This window comes from Hibiscus syriacus, unplaced genomic scaffold, assembly GCF_006381635.1.
Source record: "Hibiscus syriacus cultivar Baekdansim isolate YM2019G1 unplaced genomic scaffold, ASM638163v2 tig00109916_pilon, whole genome shotgun sequence".
NCBI classification, from domain to species: domain Eukaryota; kingdom Viridiplantae; phylum Streptophyta; class Magnoliopsida; order Malvales; family Malvaceae; genus Hibiscus; species Hibiscus syriacus.
Window position 1 is genome coordinate 294,101 of NW_024062526.1, and position 14,760 is coordinate 308,860.

The window sequence follows — 14,760 nt, forward strand, 5'->3', positions numbered from 1 at the left end:
TTATTTATTTATTTTGAAGCATAAGAAACCTTTTACATTTCCTTAGTTTCAAAATCATCCTTAGGGCACTAATCAAGATTAAACTTGGTTCATTTAGTAATAAGGGGTATTATTTGGTTTACTCCCACTAAACTTATAATGTATACAGTTATTAAGCAAATTCATCTCAAATCCAAACGAGATAACCACTTGGCGAAGTTCGTTATACAATTAACGAGAGTCATACTTAAACTCATAAATGGATTTTCCTAATTTGCACATCATTAATTTTGTATCATTAGACACAATTTTCTAATCGCACCATATAAAACATTCCATCAATGTTACCATTGAGAAACACAATTTTGAAATCCAACTTATGTAACTCAAAATTAAATATGAGTAACAAGTATCATAATTATCCTGAAAAAAATCTTCCAATGAAACCAAAGAAAGTTTTTACAAAATTAATGTCTCTTTTATGAGTATATCCTTTATATACAAGACATGGCTTATACCTGTTAACATCACCATTTACATCCATATTGATTACAAATATACTTTTATAACCAATCATATTTGTACCTTTAGGTAATGGCATAAGTTCCACACTTAATTATCTTGTATAAAACTTATACTCAACTTTATGGCGTTAGTCCACTTTTGAGAGTCAAAACTTTTATTAAATAACGAAAGTTGATTAGATCATCCTCTATCATTCCATTGTTTATCCTTATTTCTTGGAGAAATATAATATAATAATCTAAATAACATTTCTCTCATATCACGGATCTTCTTAATGACATTTATTCTTTGATGTTGTCGAGTTTGTTCTTCCATAACAAATTTCTCTTCTTAAATTGAGAATTGTTCATTATATCTTATTGAGGTTCTAGATTCAATTATTGAATAACAACGTGTATAATCACATGAATATTATCAAAAGTAATAATAGGAATTTATTTATAATTCGATTCCCCCTCAAAAGAAATTCCTTAAACTTTATTTCTCCCTCGAAACTCAACATCTTCAAAAATAATGTTATAGATCTCATCTTAAAAATATTCATAATTATGAGATCATAAAACTTATAATCCCTAAATCACGTAGAATAATCAAAGTAGTTGCTTACTGTTTTAGAATTTAATTTCTCCTCATATGTCCTAACTTATTACAAAAGAGAACAACCCTTTATAATATACTAGTGTCTCTTTTGAGTTTGACCCTTAATAACTACATTATGGTTTCCCCCCCTTATTTTTATATGCATTTTTCAAGTAAGTACTTTCAAACTTATTATACTTTAATCTTTCTTCCTCTTGCACACAAAGAAAAACAAGCTCATTTAGAGTTCATTTGCTTGACCTTTATACTTTATAGACATCAAAGAAGCAAAAAGTAATGTCATTTAGTTTTTAGAAAATATTTTTAATTTCGTCAAGGAAACCATTAGCTTTTGTAATCTTTTCATATTATGTGCCCCTATAAGCTTCTAAAATGGTGTGCTTCATGATGACTAGACTTATGCAATTTAAACAAATTTTACCTCTCAAAATCCCTTATACCAATTAAGAATGCTATCCTCATGAGAGGTGGCCAAAACCTTATGTAAGTGCATTTTTCTATTCCTTCATATTCATTTTCCTAAGTGCATTTTCCATAGAGAAGATATTGTGGTAGTAATAAATAAATAAATAAATTAAATATAAAACAAAATATAAATAAAACTGAAGCTCACATCTTAAGTAAACAAATAAATTCAAAATTATGGCTAATTCCCATCACAAGATACCAAACACTACATCAATATCAAGTCTTTGGACAATAATATTAACAGTAAACGATACTCTTGTTGTAGTAATCAAACATTAACAATAAACTATGTCGAACAAAAGACTAATCTTTGGACTAATGTAATGCTCACATAAAATAAATACCTTTATAATTGTCACATGTTACTACCACAAGTTTCATTTGAAATCCGGCTAAATATTAACTTTCCTTTGGGTCAATTAATAAACGCATTAATCACAAGAAACACATAATCATCTTGATATTTTAAATAAATCAGTCTACACAAAAGATGTCACTTTAGCGACATTTTGTTTCAACTGATCTATCAAAATATCAGACATAGTCATAATATGAATTAATTTGTTTCTTATATGTGTGTGTGTTCTATTAACCAACAATCAAAACTAAAAAATTTGAATATATACATATATTGCATTAACAATATAAATAAAATCATAGAAATATTGTCAACCAATCAATTTCTCTTAATTTATCTTTTAATTTAATTAAAAGATAACCAAAATAATAATAAATTTGAATACACTTAAACATTATATCAGCATATCAAATACTCCATTAATATTTCATCTTTAGACAAAATATTCACCTTAAGTGATATCTAATGTGATAGCCAAACATTGATAATAAGAACATGTTAAGCAAAAATCTTCCTTTGGGTCGATTCATTACTCACACATTAAACCGAATAATTATCACATGTTTATTACCAAATTTATACATGCAATTATGTCAACTATTAATCTTCCTTTGTGTCGATCAAACTGACATATCTTAAGTTACATGTACATAACGTGTAAAAAATATTTTCCATAACTAATATCACTTTAACGACTTATTGCTTTAATTAAGTCGTCTCAAAAAATATCAGTATCCAAATTTAATATTTCTATAAAAATTAAAGGTCAAAACTGAAATTTCTTATTACACTACAATATCCGAAATAACTCAAAATAAGGTTACATAAAAAGTGCTATCAAAAATCAGAAAATTTAAGTTTTTTGATTGTTTCTGAAGAAATCCTTAAGCATGCATTTAATACATAACTTCGTAAATCACCAAAGATAAATTGAATTAAAAATAATCAATATTTAACTAAAAGTCAAGGTCAAAGTACATACTAGTGAATTAAAACTTTAGCAAAGATTAAAAAAATAATTTTTTAATCAAACTAAATTGAATATATTAATGTCAAACATATATTCTATAATCCATGATAGTAAAAAATCAAAACTGAATTTTTTAATCACGTCATAATTTCCGAAGTATCTCATAATAAGATTGTCTAAATGACATTATTAAAATCCAAAAACTTAAAACTTTGACCATTCCTCAAAAAATTATTAATCATGAATTCACCAAATTAAACAAAACATGATACAAGAAATCAATTATTATCATTATAACTTATTACAAATTTATAAAACAAAACCAAATTTACCCCTTTTGATTATCACCCTAATTTTATCATACTCAAAACACGAATTAATCGAAATAAAAGAAAATAAATTAATTCTCAATGATTTAACACGATTTGACAATAATGTCACTTGATAGACCAAAATCATAATAAATAAGAAAAATAACCAAGATTTAATCATGTCAAATCATCAAGAATAAAATACTAGATTTGCATAAGCCTGCCTGAACTAATTGATAGAGATTACCCAGAAGCTTGAGATCTTTGAATCTTTCTTTGGTTGTGATCTTCCAAGAAGATAGGTTTACTCTTACCATAAAAACTCTGTAACGAGACAAGAGTAATACAAGTTAACATATTTTTGGGGGACCACTACCTATTTATATAGATTGAATATTAGGTCAATTTATTAAGTATTTATAATCATGCCCCTCGTCAAATTATAAATACAACTTATGGTATCTACACTTTAGTTCCATGATACTTTAGTACCCATGACACTTATAACATAATTGGTCACTTAATTTTGTATCATACTTTATGATACATTATAAATATATGCCCATAATTATGGATTTTAATCCAACAAACTCCACTTTGATTTCCACCTTCAAGTGACGGTGATGGAATATTTAAGGTATTTGACGCCATTAATGATGTCATTGACTCAAATTGTCTACCAAAGTCAATACCTCGTTGATCATATAAAATATGATCTCATTCACATGTAGGTTCTGTCGAAGATAGTTGAGCGTGTTGCATTGTATCCCATGAACCTCCAACCAATTCAATCGGCTCTCCATTGACGCATGATATGGAGGATAAAAACCATAATTAGTTTGAGATACAAAATATTTCCTAGAAGCAAAACCAAAAGAAGATAATGATGATGATTTCTTAACTTTTGTATGTTTTACCTTCATTCTTCTCAATCGGCTCTATCTCTCAGTATTGTTAAATATGGTTTCTTAGTTGTTTCATAATTTTGGAGGTAGGGAGATATTTCGAAATCAATATCGACAGTTGTAATCTCAAAACGCATAGGTACAGATAGATGTCGCTCATTCCATTGTTGAATGTATACATCATGCTTCCTTGGAAAATTCTCTTTATGCTTCCCACGTGTATCAATTCTATACAGTCCGTCTATCTCAAATATTTGCATAGGAATCGGTTGATGGGACGCAAACTAGCTTAACACTCTATATGTGGCATGCATCTCGATAATCGTAAAATGAAACAAAGGTGTTACGGTACACCACAACTCCGAGCCTTCAAAAATGATTATGGTAGTAATCGGTAGATCTCCGACTCATAATACGAAATCCCAAAAAAATGTAAACGTTAATTAAATTATAATAATTAGTATAAATTATAAATAAATAAAAATTTAAAAATATTACTAAAATAAATACATAAAGAATTATTTACCTCATATCAACGGGAGATATTGATCCTTATTTGTAGATTAATTTTTGTTGCACCCACCAATTTTGTCTCGATAATTTTATGTCGTCATCTCAACAATATAATAAATAATAATTAAAAATAAGGATAAAAATAAATTTAAAATTTTAGTAAACCCAAACTGATGCAACAACAACAACAACAACAACAACAAAACCCAATTCCCATATGTATGGGGTAAGGGGGAGGTAGGGTAGTAGGCTACCCCCAACGCCAGGTTGAGAGTAGCTTCCGTGGAAGACCTCCGGCAGTCAGAAAATTAAAAATTTAGATAAAATGCAATGCATGTATAAATAAATACATAAATACATAGCTAATCAGTATTCATATGCAGTCATTAAAATCATATGTGCGTCTGTAACTGGAATTTATCCCTGCATAATAATCCCTGCGAAAGAATCTCTGCATATAGACAGAAACATAAGATCCGGCTAATTTAAAAGAGGAAACATGAAGAGAATGATACACAGAAGTCAACGTTAGCAAGCCCAGTTCTAATCCTTCATAAATACCAATAACAGAAACGTATTAAAAGTATAAGTCATGGAAAATACTACAAAGACATTAAAAGAAGACAGAGATGATACACCCTATAGATGTGACCCACACTACTCGACTACCCTAGTCTTTAGCCTCCATATTTCCTATCAGAGGTCATGTCTTCGGTAAGGGCTAAATCCCTCAAATCAGATCTCAAGCAGTCTTCCCACTTTCGCCTTGGTCGTCCTTTCCTTCTGGCACCGTCGACTGTAATCGACTCTACCCTCCTTACCGCATCCGACGGTAGTTGCCTAAGGACATGCCCAAACCACCGTAGTCTTCCCTCCCTCAATTTTTCGGAAACAGACACCACCCCCAAGGACATCCTAATAGCAGAGTTTGTCGTCATATCCCTCAGTGTCCTACCACATGTCCATCGAAGCATTCTCATTTCTGCGGCCTCAATCCTCCTCACGTGATCCTTCTTGGTTGCCCAACATTCTGATCCATACAACAGCGCTGGTCTTATTGCCATTCTATAAAATTTTCCCTTAAGTTTTAGAGGGACCTTCTTGTCACACAGAACTCCAGTAGCGGCCCTCCACTTTAGCCATCCCGCCTTTATACGGTGTGAAACGTCATCATCTACACCCTCATCTTTATGTATCATAGACCCTAGGTACTTGAAACAATCCTTTGAGGGGAGAACGTGTCCTTCTATGCATACTTCTACATCTTCATCATTTTGGTTCCCATTGAAGTTTGAACATACATACTCTGTCTTTTCAATATTGATCCTTAAACCTTTTTCTTCCAAAGCAGTCTTCCAGGTAGCCAGTCTACTATTCAACTCAGATTTTGTTTCAGCAACTAAGACAATGTCGTCAGCGAAAAGCATACACCATGGTACACCGTCTGGTGTCGCACAATAGATGTCGTCCATAATCAAGGCGAAGATGTAAGGGCTAAGAGCCGACCCCTGGTGGAGTCCGATTTCCACCGGGAATGCCTCGGTGTCGCCAACTGTAGTCCTGACGTAAGTAGTAGATCTACAGTACATATCACGAATCGCCCGGATATAAGCAGTTGGGATCCGTCTAGTTTCCAAAGTCTTCCAGATCGTATCGCGGGGAACACTATCATAAGCCTTCTCAAGGTCAATGAACGCCATGTGAAGATCTCTAGACTTTTCCCTATATTTCTCCATAAGCCGTCGAAGTAGATGAATCGCCTCCGTGGTAGACCTGCCTGGCATAAAGCCAAATTGGTTTTCCGAAACCCTAGTAACTTGTCTCAACCTAGCCTCTATCACCTTTCCCATAGCTTCATGGTATGGCTGAGGAGTTTAATACCTCTGTAGTTACCACAACGTTGGGGATCTCCTTTATTTTTATAGATTGGTATCACCGTAGACTCTCTCCACTCCTCTGGCATCTTGGCAGTCTCTAAATAATATTAAAGATGTTGGTCAACCACTTAACTCCCTCTTCTCCTAGGGCCAACCACACAGTGATAGGAATTTGATCAGGACCGACAGCTTTGTCCCTTCCCATCTTTCTAAGAGCCATTTTGACTTCCTCCAACCCAATCCTACTTGTAGGGCAGTCATTGGCCGTAGTATGATAGTCGGCTAACCCATCAACGATACTATCTCTACATGGAGAGGCACCGTCATTAAATAAGCCAAAGAAGTAACTACCCCAAACCCTCTTAATATCGTGATCTTTCGCTAAAAGAACACCATTGTTGTCCTTAATAAACCTAATGTTACCTAGATCCTTTTTCCTAATCTCCCTAGATTTTGCAAGTCTGAAGATGCCATTTTGTCCTTCCTTGGTGTCTAATCTCTTGTACATTTCCTCGTATGCCTTATCCTTTGCTTTAGCTACCGTTTTCTTGGCTTCCCGCTTTGCCTCCTGGTATCTTTGTTTAGCTCTCGACCTTTCTTCGTCGTCATTGCATTGTAGAAACTCCTTGAAGCAAGTTTGTTTTGTCTTCACCTTAGTTTGGACTTCGTCGTTCCACCACCACGATTCTTTATGTTCCTTGGCCTTTCCCGTCGACAACCCAAGGGTATTTTTGCCAACATCTCTGATGGAATTTGCCATATTTTTCCATAACATATCTGCATTTTTGAGTTTGTAGTTTCAAAACTTGTATTAGACAAAACCTTACTCCTAAAGTCATCAGTTGTCGCTCCATGTAAGTTCTTCCAGAGGATCCTAGGTTGACCAAGTTTAGCCCTCCTATGAGTGCTCCGCCCGTGGGGTACGCTGTACACCAAAACCAACAATTGTGTTGTGATGCACATGCCTCTTCAGGAAACACCTTACAGTCAATGCAAGCCCATCGTTCCTGATTTCTAATCAAGATGTAGTCGATTTGGGTACAATGTCCCCCGCTATGAAACGTAATCAAGTTCGCATCTCTCTTATTAAAGAAGGAGTTAGTGATCACCAAATCGTGAGCAGTAGCAAAATCAAGCAACGTACGCCCCCCATCGTTCCTGCTACCATAACCGAAACCCCCATGAACACCGTCATACCCGTCGGTTGCACTTCCTATATGGCCATTGAAGTCTCCCCCTATGAAAACTCTTTGGTCCTCCGGAATGCTCCTAAGTATATCATCTAACTGATCCCAGAAGCAACGTTTCTCCCCCTCCCCTAGGCCAACGTGTGGGGCGTACACTGAAAGGACATTCACTACTTCCTCTTCTATAATAACCTTAATCATCATGATCCTATCCCGGTATCTGCAAACTTCAACTACATTTTCCTTGAGCCTAGAGGATGCCAAGATACCCACCCCATTTCTAGCGCTATCTACGCCTGAATACCACAACTTGTACCCATTACACTCTCTGGCGCGAGACCCTTTCCACCTAGTCTCCTGAATACATGCAAAATCTATTTTTCTATTATTTAGTACGTCGGTCAGCTCCAGCAGCCTAGCATTTAATGTGCCTACATTCAGCGAGCAAACTCTTAATCTAGTCTCCTTGTCACCACTCTGTCGAGCCCTCCCCTATACGCCCCATGGGATCTAAAAGAATGACATGACCTCAAGTAATCATCTGTAACCGAAGCTATGAGGAACTATGAAAAAAGAATCCAAATAAGACAGAATATGCACTAATAAAACGCTAGAGAATTGAGGAGTACTAAAAATCCTAGTTGGTTACTTAATAGGATTTTAAGAAATAATAATACTATCTTATTTAACTATAGGCCAATATCTAGAAACTATAATTTAAAAAGTTCAATAAATATCCGAGCTAAGCAAAAAAGGATTAAAATTGTAACACGAGATATAAGAGTAATGAAATCCTACTCAACTAATTGAAAAACATCAAACCCAAAGCTGATAAAAAAAATCAGTATAAAAACAAGAGAAAAAAACAGCAAGAAGCTAAGTCAAAGAAAGCAGATCCAACAACAACAAGATTAATAAATATTAAGTACAAAAAATATGCAAGGGATATGCAAAACAACGACAAAGCTAAAAGGGATATATCAAAATTCGTGGATGCGAAATTAACACTCTTTGTTCAGATAAAAATTTGATAAAAACCGTGCTATAACACAAAATCAAACCTTTACCTATCAAGAAAATTAGCATGCAAAATCTTATGAAATTAGAAGAAAAAGAGAAAACCCAGAATTTTTGTTCAGAAATTAAACCGCTGACGAAGGCGATCGTTGCTCTACGAGGAAGGTGGTCCGATCGAACTGGAGGTTGTGGGATTTGATATAGTTCCAGATCTGCTTAACAGCGTCCGTACGGGAAGCTTGTTGAGCTCCAAGGAATCGACCCAAAGCAGGGGGAAACAGGGGCGATTTTAAAAATCCCGGACGGTCGAGTCGTGGTTCGGGGCGTAGCTGGTTTTCAACCTTGGGTTTTGAAGTGGTCGACTTTTTCGGAGTTGTAAGCAGAAGTTATGTTTTTTTTCGCTGGATCTGCAAAGAACGCGGTTACTCCGCCAGAAAGAAAGCTTAAAAAGAGAAGAAAACTGAAAGAACAGTGAAGAAAGAGAGATTAGAGCTATGATTGACAGCAGATAACTACAAATGAAAATATTAGCAGTAGATGAAGGAAAAACAATCGAGAAGAAAAGAAACAATCAAAGGAATCAACGGAACAACGTCAGTGAAACTGGGGATCAAATATGGAGGCGGTGTGAAAAGGACGATGAATAATACAAGATACGGAAAAAGTAAGGCTTAAACCCAAACCCAAACTGATGCAATTAGCATAAAATCGTGTCATTAAAGCAGATTAACAAATGTACCATGAAAACATGTAAAAATAAACACATCACGAATATACTTTTTAATAGTGTAAGGTGATTATGAGATAATATATGTTTATAATTTTATCTAACTATTAATAATGCATACCCTTTATATAGACATAATTACTCGAATCTGAAATTTTAAAATAGAATAACACATCTTTAACTACTGAGGTTACCCATTAAATTCAACACATCAGAAGTATGTGGAAAAAAAACTAAAAAAAAACTAAGGCACAAGATCTTCTGGACCTTCTTTGTATGTTAACAGGGTAGATCTCCTGTGTATGTTAATATTCATTTGCATTAAACCAATTTTCCGCGGACATTGTAGTAGAATAGTACATCGGCATCCATAAATGGCGAACCTTAATTGGTTCAACACATTTTCCAACCATAAATTAGGTTCTTCTAATCTCACCGACTTATTAATGCTCTCTGGATACACGACAAATACAGGCAGGGTAATGATAATTGATAATGCTCCATTTCATTCGATCTAAAAAAAGAAAAAGAAAAGGTGGGTTTGGACTTTAAATTCAATAGGGACCCACCACATACACATGCACATCAACGTGTTGTGTTGTGTTTCGTTTGCATACTCACTGCTTAAACTCATTGCTGTTATTTCAATCTCTGCTCTGTTTCTCGTCTCCGTAATTATATACTTTGAACACAAATGGTCGTACGGACGGATCTAGAAATAAACATAGGTAGGAATCAAAATATTAAACTATTTAATAAAAATATAAAGATTTATTAGGTATTTATATTTAAAATTCAACGTAAATCAAGTGACCTTAGTAATTAAGAGATTATTGTTATCCTTGCGATCCTGCATTCAAACACGTATGTAAGGGTATAAGCGTTCATTGTCAAATAGTTTAAAGTATTTGTACAGATATTATTTTGTATTCCCCCTAAATTAAAAAAAAAACTCAAAACTTAAAGACAATTTTTAATTTGTCTAATATTTAAACTTATAATGACTTAAATTGTAATTAGATAAAAAAATTTGATAACACATAATTATAATTCTTTAGTTCGACTCCTAATTGATTAAATATTTAATAATTTTTTATATTTTATATTTTAAAATTTAAATATTTATTTTTATATAAACTAAAATACTATTAAACTAAAATTATATCAAACATATAAATTTTAACATGGGCCGAGCACCTTGGACCATAAGGAGCTCCGTCCCTGAATGGTCGGTCCCCTTTTACTTATCTTTCCAGCAACATATTGGTGTGTTTTTATTCATATTTGACTTTATGAATGCTACTATAAGTGAAAGTTCCAGTTCAGCAGGAGCTCACTTTCCAATATTCCTTTTCACATTCATCTTCCTCTTCCTATACATGTTTTTCTATTTAAAAAAGTAAGCAAAAGTGAAGGCAAAACATGAATTTGATTCAGTTTTCAGGCTCAGAACAATCATATTGGAAATGGGTTTTCATGTTTATGGTTTCTTTGTTGATCTCAAGCTCAGTTTCCGATTCAAGAATCTCGAACTCTACTCTTCTATGTGGGAAATTCAATCCTTTAAATGGAACCAACTTTGTTCCGAGCTTTGTTAAAGAGATGCGAGGCTTATCAGAAGCCATCACTGCTCGACACTTCGCTACTTATCATCTTAATTCAGCGCCACCAATCTACGCGTTGGCTCAGTGTCATCGAGATCTCTCGCAAACAGATTGTCTTCTTTGTTATGCAGCCTCAAGGACCAAGATTCCACGTTGCCTTCCTTTTAACTCGGCTCGAATCTTTCTCGATGGATGCTTCTTGCGTTACGATAATTACAGCTTTTACAGAGAGTCTGTTTCGTCGAGCTTTGATAAAGTTATTTGCGGTTCTAATGATGTAGTGAAGACCGGTGAAGAAAGTACCAAGAGAGTTGTTTTGTTCGGTAAGAAAGTAGATTATGTGGTTTCGAGGGTGACTAAGATTGCTTTGAGAGACGGTGGATTCGGGGCAGTGGCGGTTGATGGGGTGTTTGCATTGGCACAGTGTTGGGAAAGTGTGCCGTTCGAAGGGTTTCGAGAGTGCTTGCACAAGGCGGCAATGGCGGTCAAAGGCTGCTCGCCCAAGGCTGAAGGGAGAGGGTTGAACACTGGGTGTTATTTGAGGTACTCAACCAAGAAGTTCTTCAATGAAAGGGGGGAAACAGAACATAATCATGGTATGTCTCGTCTTTTTTAAGGTTTCTGATTTGCCATAACTTAACTCTTCTTTACGTTTGTTTTAATGAGAAAATGGATAATGGAATGTCTGTTTTTTACATTTTCCAGGCTTTTCAGGAACTGCAGTCATAATAGCCGTTGTTTCAGCCACGTCTGCATTCATAATGCTCTCTGTTGCAGCAGCTTATGTAACTTATGCAAGATTTTCAAAGAGAAAAAGAGGTAAAATCTCCAAATAATCTTCTCAAGATTTATATGCATTATTAAGTATTAACAATCCATTGCATTTCTCCTAGAGCTCGAAAATCTCGGCCAGATTTCGAAAAACTTCGACAATTCAGGTTTGAAGTTCAAGTATGAAACCCTTGAGAAAGCAACAGATTATTTCAGTCTTTCAAGAAAATTAGGCCAAGGAGGAGCTGGTTCAGTTTTCATGGGGATTCTTCCAAATGGGAAAATTGTTGCAGTAAAGAGATTGATATACAATACCAGACAATGGGTTGATGAGTTTTTTAATGAAGTAAACCTGATCAGCAGGATTCAACACAAAAATCTAGTGAAACTTCTGGGTTGTAGCATTGAAGGTCCTGAGAGTCTCCTGGTTTATGAGTATGTACCGAACAAGAGCCTCGATCAGTTCATTTTTGGTAATTGTTTGCTCTTTGAATGATTCAAACTTGCATTTTCCTGACATAATCAGTTAGATTCCTCTCGACATAATATGTCCCCAATCCTTTACTTAAACTCTATAGGTCGTTTGTTCTTACTATGTTACTCGGACTCTTCATTTTGCTTGAAGTATCAGTACCCGAGTCATGTTCGTACATCGGTATGGGAATATTACAATCCGGAGTAACATTGCATTCTTGTGACTAGTTTGAATTTTTTGATGATTTTACCTGCATACGCAGACGAGGAGAAGGCAAAACATCTAAAGTGGAAGCATAGGTTTGAAATCATTGTTGGAACAGCAGAGGGTTTAGCACATCTTCATGGAGGAGGGTATGAAACAAGGATAATCCACAGGGACATCAAAAGCAGCAATGTTCTTTTTAGATGAGAATCTCAATCCAAAGATTGCTGACTTCGGACTCGTACGATGTTTAGCTCCCGATAGAAGTCATCTCAGCACCGGGGTTGCCGGAACACTGTAAGTATACATACTCAAACGTAGGTGTTCGATACGAATGTGTTTGATCGTACTTAACCTTATGCAGTGGATATATGGCTCCCGAGTATCTCGTTCGAGGACAACTCACAGAGAAAGCAGATGTTTACAGTTTTGGTGTTCTGGTTCTTGAGATTGTATGTGGTAAAAGGAATACCACCTTCTCAAAAGACTCTGCTTCACTTGTACAAACAGTAAGCTCCCAAATCTTTGTTAATGGCTGCCATATTTACTACTTCAACCCTTGAAGAAATTAAATAAGAGCTCTAATGTGTGTGTGTGTGTTTTCTTCAACCTCAGGTTTGGACACTTTACAGATCGAACAGTTTAGGTGAAGCAGTTGACTGTTGCATAAGAGATGAAATATCAGCAGAAGAGGCACCAAATTATGTGCTTCAAATAGGGTTATTATGCACACAGGCTTCAGTTTCTTTGAGGCCATCAATGGCAGAAGTAGTGCACATGCTGACTGATAAAGAATGTGAAATCCCAGTAGCAAGCCAGCCTCCTTTCTTAAACGCTAATGTCAAAGAATCAGAAAGTTCAACAAAGTCTTATTATAGTTCAGATAGTTACGTGTCAAATGCAGTGAGGAAAATTCAAGGTTCAGGAACTTTCTCTGAGTCTTCAAGGACTGGTAGTTCAGATGATGCATCAAAAACTCCATCGTAATTTGCAGAATGGAGTTGAAAACCAGGTTTTGCAGAAATGGAGTTGAAAAATGTAACATTAAAATAAATAAATCTGTATAAATTAAATTTTCCATAATTTATAATACTCATATTTTTCTTAATCCTTAAAGCTATTAAGTAGATCGGACACTCGGTATTTTCCATAATTTATAATACTCATAATTTTTTATCACTGCACCAATAATAATTTTACAAAAAAAAATGATATTTTACATCAATAATTTTTTTATTATACTAATATCATGTTTAATACAATTTTTTTGCCCCTAACTAATTCGGACCAACCCGCATCACATACCTGGTTTTGGTGGACTCGAACCTGATATCTTACTTAAGTAAAATTAAGTTGATTACCACTGGAACAAACTCTATTGATATATTTAATACAAATAATATATATATATATATATCTTTAATTTGTTACTATGTTATCATATAATATTTTAAACTACAATTTAATTATTTTTAAATTTATTTATTTATTCAGTATTCCAATTTCTCCCATTCCAACTACCAATTCGTCTTATTTTCAGTTGACGTGAAAGATTTGGATATTTGATGCTTATCATACAAAGGCATTTTTCAAAGCAAATAAAACGGATGGTAGTTAAAATTTAATAATTGATGTTACAGATGACTTAATATGGCGGCATTTTGGTCCACGCCATACCACCCACGTAGTACACACGTCACCCTCGGTATTTACCTCCTGGAAGCCTACATCTAGTACAAATGCCAAATTTATAATTTATAGCTGGTTTATTGCTTCACCTGCAAGGAGCTACAACTACAACTTGAAAAAAGAAAGATAAAGAACTCACCATGCAGGAAATGAAAAACAATTTGATTGATGCGTTGATAATCAGTTGGAAAGACCATAAATTGCAAAATCGCTCCATCGTCCTTTTGCTTTTAAGTTCAACTTTCGGCCAACCCTACTTTTCAAGTTATACAAGTCTATATGAGTATATGACATATGTATAATTTTATGTTAAAGAATAATTTTTTAAAATTTTAGGGACGACGAATTTATAAAATTATAGGATGTAAGAACATATTATTAATTTGTAATTTTCAGATGACGACTATCCATGTGACTATGCATGTGTTGAAGATGAAGTTATGGTCTTAATGTGACATGTATGCAGCCATCCGCCTACTTGCCCGGAGCCTCGGACCATTCAACATTGCTTTCTATAATTGCTTTCTATAATTGAAGCCTGAACGCTCTTGCCTTTATAAATAAATTCCAGTGACATCGT

The 14,760-nt window shown here is 34.5% G+C and overlaps 1 pseudogene; it reads left to right on the forward strand.

Moving 5' to 3' along the window:
• The first annotated feature begins 10,844 nt into the window (after positions 1-10,844).
• On the forward strand, positions 10,845-13,503 carry LOC120210160 (annotated as a pseudogene).
• Positions 13,504-14,760: the final 1,257 nt, after the last annotated feature.